The sequence below is a fragment of the Numida meleagris genome, chromosome 1, assembly GCF_002078875.1.
Source record: "Numida meleagris isolate 19003 breed g44 Domestic line chromosome 1, NumMel1.0, whole genome shotgun sequence".
In the NCBI taxonomy this organism is placed as follows: domain Eukaryota; kingdom Metazoa; phylum Chordata; class Aves; order Galliformes; family Numididae; genus Numida; species Numida meleagris.
The window spans coordinates 113,495,376-113,509,363 of NC_034409.1; positions in this window are offsets into that span (position 1 = coordinate 113,495,376).

Genomic DNA, 13,988 nt, shown 5'->3' on the forward strand with positions numbered 1-13,988 from the left:
AGGCTGCCCAGAGATATTGTTGAGTCTCCTCCTTAGAGATCTTCAGAAGCCACCTGGACATGGTCCTGGGCACCCTGCTGTGGGTGTCTGTTCTTGAGCAGGGTTTGGGCCAGATGGACCCAGAGGGCTTTGCCTTCCTCAGCCATTCTGGGGTTCTGCGATTAACTGGCATAAGAAGCCTAAATATACCAAAATTCTCTCTCTGTTTGTGCACAGAGTTGTGAGAGAGGTGATATGCTCAACTGGATGGATATCTCTGAATGCATTGCTCTTGACTTTCTGCCTTCTTACATGTCTTCATGCTTTTCCCACAATAAGTACATTTGCCTTTTATATTTGTGAAAGTTAAGACTACAGAACTGTTCATCACAGTTAAATGGGATTCAGAAGTCTCTGCTTAGAGATATTTTCTTTCAGATTTCAGTCGAACTGACAACAACCAGTGTAACTTGTGCCATCAGCACAACCAGGCAGTGACTATGGGTCTTGCCATGTTCAAGGGGAGAAATGCAACTCTACTACACACTTCTAGAAATGTCAGGCAGAGCTGATGTACAGATTGTTATTTGTCCTAGAATTTATATGTAGATTACAGTATACACAAGCTTTTAACAATGTGAAATAAATGAATTAAACTTGACGTTTATAGATTAGGCAAGTCAACAGCAACTTGGTTACGCATTTCTATGGACTCTGTCACAATACTTTTCTAGGCAAAAATACTTCATTTAACTTCATCAGGTAAGCCTTTCTCTCTCAGGCTTTTATTTTTTCAGTGGATTGTTTCTCCTGTTCTCTCAGATGAGAAATGTTACTCATCCTCAGACAATTTATTCCTTCCATGGAATACTGAAGGGCTTCAGTGTAGCAGTCATTACAACTTGTGATGGCAGTGCTGAAGCAATTTCACCAAACTTCCAGAAGAAGTACCAGGTTCTCTGAGCTTCTACCTAGTTTTATTTGCTTTTTTTTTTTAACCACAACACTGACTGAAAACAGTTCTCAAAAACCTTTTGTTGGCAATGTGGCACACAGAAGAATTTATGGACTACAACTACAGTGAGGGCACCCAGTGTCATGAATAGAGGGCAAAAAGCAGCACGTTATTCCTTATCTAAATCTCATACATAGATTTTTTTATTGCTAGAGGACAACTCATTTTGACTTCAGCGTTGGATATGAAGGTATTTTGTTAATCCAATTGCTTTCACTTCTCTGCAGAGGAAGTTTTTTTGGATTGTCCTGATGACCTTCAGAGCTTTCTTCCCTGTTGTAACGCTGGAGTCCAAAAGCTCCTCTATTTTAATTCTCATTCTGCTACAGGGATCTTCTTTACTATCAGGAGGTCAATTAATACTCTGATGCTCTACAAACATCAAGGGACATAGTGGTAATAATTGACAGTTTTTGACAGAGCTCTCATTAGCAGCAGCTTCATTAAAATTTTATTTTTACTTTTAAAAATGACTCTCCAGCTGATGCTAGAAAAGAGCGTTTTCATGCAGACAACAATTCTGAGAGAAGAAAGTCCAAACATATTCAGCATGAATTCTCTTCTTCATCAGATATAAAAGGCTCCTCTCTGTTTCAGCACTATGCTGACTTCCAAGTACCCTTTTACATGACCTGAGGAAGAGACTGCTAGGTTGGTGCAATAAAGTCATTGCATTCTTCGCTTTTTTTTGTGAAAAGGATATGTAATCCCCAGTCACTGATGTAATATGCATCCCTCCTCTCCTTTCCTTCATCCACAGAGGGCAAGAAACTGTTATACACACCCTACTACTTGCCACAAAGGATACTGTCATGCTTTGCCATCAACTGCCAGAATTTGCTTCTGGCAGCCAGCAGGAGCCTTAGTCTGGACATTTTAAGGTGTTGTACCCATTGCATGCCAGAGCACTCCTCTACAACGCCACACACATTTTGGCATCTACAGAGAAAGTGTGTGATTTTTCTTTGCAGCAGGGGAATAAATTGGAGCACTGGACAGCTGAATCAGAAGAATGCAAAAAGAGGGGAAAAAATTGTCTTAATATGTCTTAAAACTTTCTCAATCATAGGGACTGCTGCTGTCCACAGAAGAAGCAGGCAATGAGCCCTAATGTTTCTGATTTCGATGCAAGTCAGTTTCAATAGGCACCAGAAGACAAGCTTTCCTCACATCTGATCAGGAAGGGGCTCTGTGGAACTGTCTGTTTCCAAAGAAACAGTTCTTCCTTCTTCGTGCTCTCTGCCCACTTGGAAATGCATTTAAAAGGCAGAATGACCAGGTTGCCCTCTTACTGTAGCAGCATGTGGCCTTCTTTTGAACTCCCTTTAGAGCTCACAGTTAATTAAAACACTCAAATTCCTGGGAAAGAGTTTCCAAGGTCGTGTTATTCTGACCTGCTGGAAAGCATTTGCCATGCTGCATACACCTAGTGAAAGAGAGGATGGAATCAGTTCCTATGCAAATCCCTCAGAAGGGTAAAAAAGAGCCCACCATGCATGTATGCGTGCTGTTCTAGATTGTTGCTGTGTTCAAATACTCAATGACATCTGACAGACATCTTTTGTTGTTGCAGCTTCTGAGGAGCACTGCAGTAAATCGTGGCTATCTGCACTGCTGCAGTTCTTCTTCAGTATTGTTTTCTAGAGAGAAGAAGTACTTTTTCCTGTTAGGCATTAGCATACAGTCATGCCATGTTTGTGCTTGTACTCTATCAGTTCTGTGGTGAAGCAGACCTGGGAGAGGCGAGCTCCCTAACTGAGGATGACCAGCACTCCTGGCCTGCGGTGAGGCCTGCTGCCATGTGCCGGACCCACCTCCCAGCCCTGCCTTGTGCTCCAGCTCCATGGAGCCCTGCCAGGCCTTGCAAGGCCGCATACAGACACTGGACTTCACCACTGCTCATTGTAGCACTTGTAGCTGTCAGTCTCCATCAGGGCTCTGTCGGGCCTCTGGGCAGGGAGCGTCAGTGAGGGTTCAATGTCACATCACACTTGTCACACAGATGGAGTGTTAAAATTCAGAAACTCTAGTCATCTGGGTAGGTTTGTCCAGGCAGCCTTTTTAAGGGATGCCAGTGGCCAAGCAGATCAGGTTCAGTGCCTGCATGGATGTTGGAGCTGGAGGCATGTAGCCATCAACCTGGCATCACTGTAGGAATGTCAACACGAATGAATCCTGTGGGGAAGCAGGGAAAGGCATCAAGGTCTTTAAGATCCTCCTTCCCAAGGGAGATGTAACAGCCTATGTTTCGGTAACTGCTTCTCCAAATCTACTTGCAATAGCAATTACTGCATATTGCTTTTGTTTGCTTTCCACAGAGCCTAAAACCAATTAATCTCTTGGGTTTTTGTCTGTTCTTTATTTCACTTTTTTTAGTGTATTTTACGTATAGAAATATTTTATCTAAGGAAGTTAAGCTTACATTATTTTTCTATCCCACTTGCATTTGTGACTTGAGCAATATGAGGTGGTCCATAGATCTTTCACATCACTTAGTTGCTACAGGTCATATACAATGTTTACCCTGAAGCATACGTTACTGATGACATTTTATTTCCTTAAGGCATTATCCTTGTTATTTCCCCACAGAAATAACTTTTGGGTTAAAAAGGGGCTGTATAATTATTCTCCCTGCCCTGACTGCTTGTTGAATGGGTTGTTGGCTTGTATGCATGACAAAGAGCATGTCCAGAGGTGAGAATCAATAACTCATTATGCACCACATTTGGATATATACTCATTAAATCCCCAAGTGAACCAATTCCCACATGAGGAATTCACTAGTTCTTAAACTCCTGGACACACAAGGCTATTACGGCTTTGCACAGTAATTATGTAGGAGCAGCAGACTGGCCCTGCAGACAGAACTGTGCAGCAGCTCTCCCAGCCTGAGCCCACATCTGGTAACACCAATTAGTACGGCAATGACCCACCTGTGATGGGCTCATCTCCACATGCACATCCACACGTCTCATCAATTTTTGTCACGTTTAGTAAAATTGCCCTTTTACTCCCCTCTGCTCTGCCTCATGGACACCTGAAGCAGCAACTGCTCCACTCTGTTCTGGGTGAGATGGGGTGGCTGCCCCAGGGCTTTGGGCATTGCAGGGGACAGGCAAGCAAGCCAGGACCTTTGGAGAATGGACAGAAAAATCACAATAGATTTAATGAAAAGAATAAAAGGTGGTGCACACCCCACCAGATGTTCTAGTAGCAAGTAGACTTTTTTTTAAAAAATTCTCATTCTAGCTGTTACAGAAAGCACAGCACTGCAGATTCCCTTTTGCTCCTGTTGCTCCCTGCTGCTTCTTACAGTGATGTAGCCTTCAGGTGCTTGGCAGAGCCTTGTGCACATCTTGATTAAGAGACTGCTTTCTCCTTGGAGGCCCTGTGGCTAGCTCACCCAGTCCCTGCAAATCACAAACTATTTGTCCAAGATGTTAGTTATGTTTTATTTTATATTTTTATTTTATTTTACCATTTCCCATTTGTAGTTCTTGGTTTAAAAGATTACCTTTCTGTTTCCTCAGGTAATGAATACTTTTAAAACTACTACTTGGAAAAAAGCCCACAGACTTTCATATGGTTTCATTGCATTTGCTGAAAATCAGGGACAGATGCTTCAGTTCTGCTAAACTGTGCTGCTGGCTCTGCAGACATTACTAACCCATGCATCCATTGGCAGCCCACAAGCCCACCACATGGAAAACACACAGCCAGCAAACACTGCTGTTGCCACTGAAAGTTTAAAAACCTGGAACTACTCTCTGCGTCAAAGGGAACACAGGACAACAGAATCTAAGCAATAAACTTCAGGGAATACACAGTGAAGATGCTTTTCTCACAGATAAACACCGATCAAGGAGCTCAGAATAAAACTTTTCTGCACTGACAGCAAAGTCTCTTTCACCTCGTGGCAGTGACATGGAAGTGGGCAGGAGATCAGGACTGTCTGGGGAAGGCTGGGGAATTTGTAGCCCATGTCTTCCTTGTCATCTCCAGCTGCACCAGTGACATTCCTCACACTGACTGGCTGCAACAGGCAGCACAGAGAAGGCTGCAGTTCTTGCTGAAGCAGCATGTCTGCATCTTTCTCCATCCTTTGGACTGCAGCTGGGGACAGAGCACCCACAGAAACCCACTTGCTGGCCACTGGCTTTAGTCTGACACATAGCTGTGATGGGGATTGGTGCATAACCTGGCTGACAGACAACAGCCATCCAGGAAGAAACAGCAAAACCCCTCAAATACTGGAAAAATAATAGAAAGTCAGCTACATGCTGCCTGGATTGAGGACTCCTAAGGCAGGGGCTGCCCAGCAGCACAGTGGGTGCCTCCTTGACACGTGCCTTGCAAGAAGGCAAGGGAAGAGATGACACCACCTTGAAAGGAGAACAGAGATCATGTGCAGAAAGTCCCCATTTGGTTCATCAGTCTTTGACTACAGATGCTGTGGGAAATGTGTCAGTTTTCTTCAGAAACATCCCTTTCTACTGAGCCAGCATTGAAAGAATGTGCATGACATTCAGTCATCCACAAAACTGCCATTGATTTCTGTGACCAAAGTACAACAAAATGCCAATGCATATTCTTAAATGTGGGCTGTTTTGTACCCTGATAAAGCAGTGGGGCCCCTGACTCCAGGAAACACTTCTGTTCCACTGAAATCAGACATTCCCATATTATCCAGCAAAGATTGGCCCCAGCCTTGCCTGCAACAGCCCATGATGGAGGACAGCTTAGTTGTGCAGAGGCACAGAGCTTTCTGAGCTGTGAGAGCAACAGGAGCAAAGGACTGAGCGTTGTAGGGGCAGGTGATGGGAGAGCTGAGAAATGTCCGCCTGAGGAAGAATGTAAGTGCTGCAAAAGGTGCTCAGCATTTATTTAAATAAAATAATATTTTTGAAGAGCCAGCGAAGAATGTGGAAAGATTATGAGAAAAAAAAGGAGTCCGCATTTTTATGTCAACATCCCTATCAACATTTTTTGGGCTATTTATAGTGACGTTTAAAGCTAAAATTATTTAACGTTACCTCAGAGAAGTGGGCATAGTAATCAAACATAAAACAGACACTATGGCAGCAGCTTGGAAGGAAAAAATAATGATCATTATAGGTTTTGTATGAACACAATTCAGCTATATTAGCTTAATACAAGAAGAAAATCTTTGTTTAGAAAGAAACCATTTTAAGATGAAAAGCAATCAAATGTGTCCCACTTTCAGATGCCTGTAAGTGCTCTGCTGTGCAAGATTTATCAAAGGTTTTAGTACCATTTGATTTGTTTCGCATCCAGTGAGCGATCCCCTTCATGAGAGGGCACTAACAGAAATCAGCTGAGGATCCTGTTGCTTGGAAGTGGCAGCAGTTCTAATAAGGCTCGGTACAATCTCACCTGTCTGTTTTGTGATCGGGGCCGTGTGTGTGACCGTGGGGGCAGAAGCGGTGGCCCAGCATCAGGCACTGCCATCAGCTAAAGCTCAGGAAGAGTAATCTGAATGTTTGCTGATTCCCTTTTTGCACGGACATGGTGATGCACTGATCAGGGCAGAGATGACATAAAACTATGTGAACTGCGTAGCAAGTTTCAATTCTTAAAGCATCAAAATCATGGTTTCTTTTTCCAGTGGAGACATCCAAAGACCTTCTGCAGAGCAGCTGCAGGCTATGAGGAGAAAAGCAGGGCAGAGACATCATCTTCCTCCAATGGGCAACTTTGCAGCTGTCCTGCCCAGAGGAGCAAGTTTGGCAGTTAGCAAGGAACCTGTGGTCAAAGCACTGAGGAGGAGCTACTACTAGGATTTCATCAGAAACATTTTCTTGGTGTGCAGTGGTAGAATATCATGACAAAATACATATACTTTGTTTTTTTCCTACCATCTGTGAAAGTTGCCTTGGCTATCCATTCTTCTCCAGCCAAACTCTTCACTATGAGTTAAGAAGTTATCTTGACTCTGTTGTAAAACAAAATGTTGACAGTTCTCTCTCTAGGTATGTATTATGTCACCAGGCTCAAAGCTGAGTTAAACAGAAAGAAGGATATTTCCCTCATTACTATAAGACGAGTGCTGAATTCACAGGAGGCTCAGCTGTGACAGACGCCACATTCCAAACAGCAGAGCCATTTAACTTGGTAACCTGTGAATAAAATCACTTGCCAACTACGGATTTTGCAAATTTAGGTCCTGTTTATCTGACTTGTTGTCGGTAGATATGACCAACCAAATCTTAATCAATTGTTTGGATTGGAAAAGCACGCCAAAAGCTAGTACTTTTGTCATCTAATATGTTGTGACTTCATAATATTGAAAACTCCCCGAGGCATATGTTGTGCTAATTAGCTTGTTTTCAATAGCTGAATACATCTGAATAATAAATTCTATTACAACCACTGTGTATGCTACAGAAGTGGGATGACATGAGACCACGCTGATGTTTATTTAGTTGTCTGTCGACAGTATTCCTACTGTGAGAAAAAGAATTAGGCCAAATTATCATATACACTGCTGAAACAGGAGGAAAGGTAAGTCCTGCTTCAGTTGGTCTGACTGGTGTGGTGATGGAGATCCACGAGTACTGATGAGAAACCACCAAGGCTGGACAAGGCGTTCCCATTAGCTCCAGCTGGCAACAGCTCAGGTCCTTAGTTTATTCATAGGTAATGACAATATCATTGTGAGAGCAGAGGACATGCGGCCAACGGGACCTTTTTGTCAGGCAGTAGAGTATATCCCATGAACAAGCAGTCTGGTGGTTGGCTCAAGAGAGAGCAACAAAATCTCTAGAGTCTAAACCCTCCTTTTACTCCATCTTAAAGTTTTAATTCTGTGAGTTTTCCCCAGTGAAGTTCGATAATACTCACTTCTTGCACTGGCCTGAAAGGACTTAGGACTTAGAAGTCTCTTAGAGAGTTCCCATGGCTGATGATAAACCCATGTGCAACACTCTGAGGTTAATATAATATCAGACCTGCACTGTGAATTATTTACATGAGTGAATTTAGCTAAAATCAGCATGCCACACACTTCAGAGATACAACACAGACTTCAGCACTCAGGAAATGGCTTCAGTGCACCACAAGATCCTTGAGCCATATCTGCCAACACAATCAGCAACAGCAGTGTGGAGTTAAACATCTGCACTTATGCCAGCTGCAAAATATCTTAAAACTACAGTCATTAGGAAATTAAAACTTCCTTAGAATTTCCATCACATGTCTTATTTTAACAGTTTTTTAAACAATTTCTTTCTAGTCCCCTGCTGCAACGCTACATTAAAACTCTCCAGGATTTCAAAATGTGCTTAAAAACAAGTCAAAAAATCTCAGTCTAGGAAATGCGTCTTCTTTCTGATTTGAATCAGCCTGTGTTCCTATGTTTGTCCCTATTTTTATTTTTTTTTTACTTTCCACTTTTCTCATTTAAACTGAAAAGCCAAAAGAAAGTCAAAGGAGCAGTCCTAAATTGAACTTGTATTATTTTACCATTTACATAAAATAAGCATATTCAGGTTTGTTGAAATCACTTTCTCTGCAGAAACAACTACTGTATTCTCAGCTCAACAATCTGATTCCACAGTTATATGTTATGAAGATGTGAAAAAATGCCTGCCTTGTTTCATCAACATTTGCCTTTTCTGAAGGCATGAAAATACTACTTTCATGTTAGCCTCTAGGACTCAATAAACTGAGGCAAAGGGAAAATTTTGTATTCTTCGCAATGTTTGTGTTATTAACCCTCCTTAATGACCTGGTCACTCTTTATTACAAGCTTGTGTTTAATTACAAACCAAATGATTATTTAGCACTATACATAGCATAAACTTTATGTTAGTCAATATAGTCATAAGGAGTAGCTCCTACTGAATCACTGTTTATTGAAGTTAACATAAAAATAAAAAAGGAAGAAAACTCCAAACACTGACCAACATTAAGGAAGCCTCAAGGCAGTAAGCGTTGCACTCAAAGTATTCATAACTCAATGCTGCCTGTGCTGCACAAGCTCTGAGGTGCCCTACTGGTGGCTGTGATGCAAACAGGATCAGCTGCCAAATGGCCAACATTTTCTGAAGGAGTAAGATAAAATGCCCCAAAATGCAGAGAACATATCAACTTAGATACAGCTAGGATAGAAGAGGTTTGCATACCAAAAACTGCCTGAGAAAGTTTTTCTGTGATAGGGGTATTGCTTTCTCTTTGTAGCAGGAGGAGTCTCCACCTCTGCAGGTCTCCAGTGTCATTTAATTCACCTCTTGCTACAGCAGGTACCTAGAGTGACCACCTGCTCTTTTTCTGAGCCACATCATACCTGCCTTGCTCATATTTTGGTTCTGACTCTACCAGATATGCTGGCAAATACTTTGTGTCCAGCAGTGCCTCAGTGTTCACAGCCCACTACAAAACCTACACATGTTGCTCAATTGCAGCCCATGGAGCAGTTTGCAGGGGTGATTGTGGGCCCTTCTGAATCTGTGTTCTTACTGATATTTCCTTAGGGTAGCTGAACTGCGTGATCTTGCCTTTTGACACATCCTGTGAAAAGCTATGCTTATTCAAACATATGCTCTTTACTCATTATTGCTGGAAAAGCAAGGAGAACAAACCCAATATAACCTATTGTTCAGCAGAGGAATTTCAGGTCACAGATGTAAAGTCCACAGTCTCACTGATATTACACAGAAAAATCTCTGTAGGGTAAACATTGTTCAGACAAAAAGCAGGGAAGGAATACAGGTAGAAATGGACAATAAATCAGCATCTTAGGAATTCTTAACAGTGTGACCCTTGCTCCTTCTGTACTGCTGCCACTTAATTCCTCTACTTAAGCTGCAAATATTTATCCAAGGCTCGAGGGGATGGTAGGGCATAAAGTTTTTATAGGAGCTCACTCAGAACAGCACACCAAGAAAATACAGCATGCAGGTCATCTCAAATTAGTGCCAATAAAACATTTATGTACTCTTCCTGGGTATTTATATGATGCTCTCATCTCAGTGCTAGCCAGGAGGCACCATGTAGCAACGATGTGCCATGATTACATGTCTGTTTCAGATGTTTTAGATACCACAATTCTGGAAGCCACAAAGAAGAGGTAGCAAATCAAAGTGCAAGGAGCTAAGAATGTTTTGAAATTATTACTGAGGCAATCTCCTCTCTCTGCCCTGACAGAAAATTATTTCAGTTATCCTGAGCCATGCTGTCCCATCCTGTGTGAAATGCTCTAGGAGGGTGTCCAACAAAGGAAGTCTCAGTGATGGAAGGCTGCATACCAGCTGGTGCTCTGTGATGCTTTAGCAGGAAGCACTGGGCCAGACTGATGAAGAGGGACAGCCTCACCTCCAGCCACCTGCAGACCGACTTCTGGTGCCATGAACAGATGTTTGACCAGGAGCAGGCAGCTCAACTGAGGGTGGGATGCTGGGGCCTCCAGCACAAGAAAGATGTGGAGCTGTTGGAGTGGGTCCAGAGGAGGGTCATAATGATGATTAGAGGGCTGGAGCACCTCTCCAACAAAGACAAGTTGAGGAAGTTGGGCTTGTTTAGCTCGAAGAAGAGAAGGCTCTGGGGAGACCTCACTGTGGCCTTCCAGTACTTAAAAGAAATTTGTAATCAGGAGGGAGACCAACGTTTTTTTTACACATTCTGATAGTGACAAGGGGGGAATGGTTATAAAGCAAAAGAAGGGAGATTTAGATTAGATGTTAGGAGGAAATTTTTTACTCAGAGGGCAGTGAGGCCCTGGCGCAAGCTGCCCAGAGAAGCTGTGGTGTCCCATCCTTAGAGATGTTCAAAGCCAGAGGTTGGATGGGGCCCTCAGCAGCCTGAGCTGGTGGGGGGCAGCCCTGCCCATGTCTGTGAGGTCCTCTCCAACCCAAACCATTCTGTGATTCAGTGATTCTATGGAAGCTTGCAGGGCAGATGAGTCCCAGCCTTAACAATTTCTGAATCCAGACTTATAAGACTGCAGGAAAACAAAAAGAAACAGAAACAGCTTTTTCATGCACAAGAACTATGCTGGCATTTTTAGATCCAGAAATAAATGCTATATACTACAGTGAGAAGATTAGAGTATCCCTGTTTTGGTGGTATTGAGTTGTATTTCAAACTCGGTGCATTGGAATGCCTTGAACTGTAAATGTTTGAATATTGACAAACTGCATATTACCTTTTTAAGTGTGGAGAAAAGGGGTTGGAATGAGAAAGAAAAAATGTAAAATCAGCAATGAAGAGAGACTATTTCAATGTGCTGAAGTCCTTAGAAATTAAGAGTTAATGTCAGAGAAAAGGACTTACAGATAAAGGGCAGATGCATAAATCATTAACACACTAATCTATGCATAAATTCATATTTGCTGTTGCTGCCTGAGGAAGCTTAATTTATTCCCCTTGTGCTCAGATAGTCATAATGGTCCCATCCAGAGCTCTGTCTAATCAGTTGTCTGCCTCTGGTTTAACTTGCATATCCAAGAATGCCCTCCCTCATACAAAATGGCCAACTCTACTTCTCCATTTTAATATATTAAAAACAAAAAACAAAAACAAGAAACCAACAACAACAACAACAAAAACTCTTCCCAGTGAAAAGATCTTTCAGTGAGGACCCAAAAACTAAGGAACAGTTCTTTGCTGTCAGGTTCATCATCTTTCTTTGGACTTGGCCATTTCCTTCTGCCCCAGCTGTTTTCTGAAGCGCAGTAATGAATAGGCCAATTGATTTCTGTTTTTAGAAGAAATTTATCTCAGTTTCTATTTTTAAGGATGAAGTGGGCCCTGACATCCTATGTCATAGCTGTGCCTGGTAGTCCTTCCTGTAGCTAATGCCACCAGACTTACACATCTTGTTTTCAGATGCTTATGATTTAGCAAGCTTTAACATGTGCACAAAATTTTTCCAGGCTGGAGGCTTGCTTTGAGTTGTCTCTTGGTTTTAAGTGTAAGCCGCAGTGATCCATCTGTTCTAGAGAATTAAGGGAAAGTGTTGGTACTGGAAGAACGAAGTATGACAGAGAGGGTCATGCTGGTGTCAGCAGCATGTCCTCGTCACTGCCAGGAACATCTATCTGCTCAAGCATCCTAGGCGACAAGCATTAAGATCTGAGTTTGCTTATTGTTGTTAGGCTCGTTAGGGATCCATAGTGAATGTTCCAAACATTATAAATGAACTTCATCACCTCATAGCTTTTCTGCTATATAGCTGAGCATGCTTTCTCACCGAGCTATGAGGATTGAGCCATTTAACTGCTCAGTCATTTTCTTTGACTATGTGGTAGCAGAGAGGCACCTGCAATGCTTGGGTACTCCTTGTCCCTCCAGCTGCTGAGCAGTGCCCTTGGTGCCTCTGCTGCCACTGAGGAATATAGGGGAAAGCAAAGGTCACTCCTCTGAGATGTGAGTGACAGGGACTCAGGCCTAGGGAAAAGACAGGGGCAAAGGGCACTGAAGAGAAGGGGCACCTGAAGGAAGGGTGTTTGGGACTATTGAGCAATTTCACTTACTGCCAACACCATCATCTCTGCCTCTGAAATCTTACTGATTTCTGCCGATAGGATGCTCATCCCGGTTTTTGAGAGCTACTCTAATAAGTCAGTTCTGGATAAGCATTTCTTTAAATGAGATCTGATCATAAATGTGGCAACTGTTCTCTGCAAAAACATGTGGGAGCTGAAAACTGTGATGTGCACTTTCAGAGCTGGTACTCTGAAAGCACTTTTTGAAGACACTGGAAACCATCTTCATTATTCCAGATCTTGTTGAGCAGGTGGGCACTGGGGGACCGAGTGCTGACCTTTGGTGGAGTAGCTCTTAGGGAAGAGTCGCCATTATTTTGGTAAGATGGAAAAAGCATGATGATTTGCATTTCTCCCTAAACACAAGGAAGATTCCTGTGCTAGTAAAAAGCAAAGCTTGCTTATGCAGAATTAAATCTTTGTGTATTGGAAGCAACAGCATGCCTCAGCAGAACCCCTAATCTGCCCTGCAATTAACAGTGAGCTTCAAAGAGCCTGGATCAGCCTTTGAGGTTGCCAGCTGCAAACTAGGACACATTGAGGTTTAAGACTTTGGTATGCCAAGGTAGAACACTTTCTTGCTAAAATTAATTGTCTTGCTCTTTTGTAGAACTTGACATTGCTGGATCAAAGCACCTTACAGCTGAGGTCAGGACTCCACTCCCTTTTCCCACCAAAGGAGAAGGGGCGGCACAAGGACGTGAAGCATTGTGTCCGAGATCTGTCTACACGTCGTGACACTGCCAGCGACAGCTTAAATTACAACAAAGCCGATGTGAAGCTTCTCAGAGTCACCCATCAGACCTGTGCAGCACTAAAGGCACTGTCAGCATCATTCCATAGGAAAACAACCAGGGTGCACTGGAGCTCGAGAGTGGTTCTTGCACTTGCCTCAGGAGGCTGAGGCTGTGCTCCCACCAGCCCCTCGCTGCCCAAGCTGAAGCCAGCTGCCTTGTTTACTCACCCATGAAATGGTGGTAATGCTGTCTTTTAGCAAAGTGCTTTCCTGGGGAAACACTAATGGAAGAGTGAGTCATTGTTACTGTTTCTGGTGTACCTCAGCTGGGGAACCTGCGAGATAAACAGGGGGCAGCAACACCACTCTGCCTCCACACGCTCAGGTTTGGAAACATGCTAGGAAGTTAAGATGGGTTTAATTTCAGCTGCTAATGTAAGGAAACCAGAAGCCTGGCAGAAAAAAAATGTAAATCCTGCATTAGGGTTTTTCTCTTAATCTTCTTCGGAAAGAAAAGACAGACACTTTTATACACTGTTACTGGAAGTGTCTGATGAATGTCACTGCATGCTGCCAGTGTTGAACAGACCCCTCAGAAACACACGTGGCAGAAGGACATACATGAAGCTTGAACATATGTGTTGCTGTGTCAACATATGCAAAGTGAGTAACAGAGTGGGTCCAGAGAAGGGCCACGAACATGGTCAGAGACCTAGAGCACTTCTCCTATGAAGACAGGCTGAGGGAGTTGGGC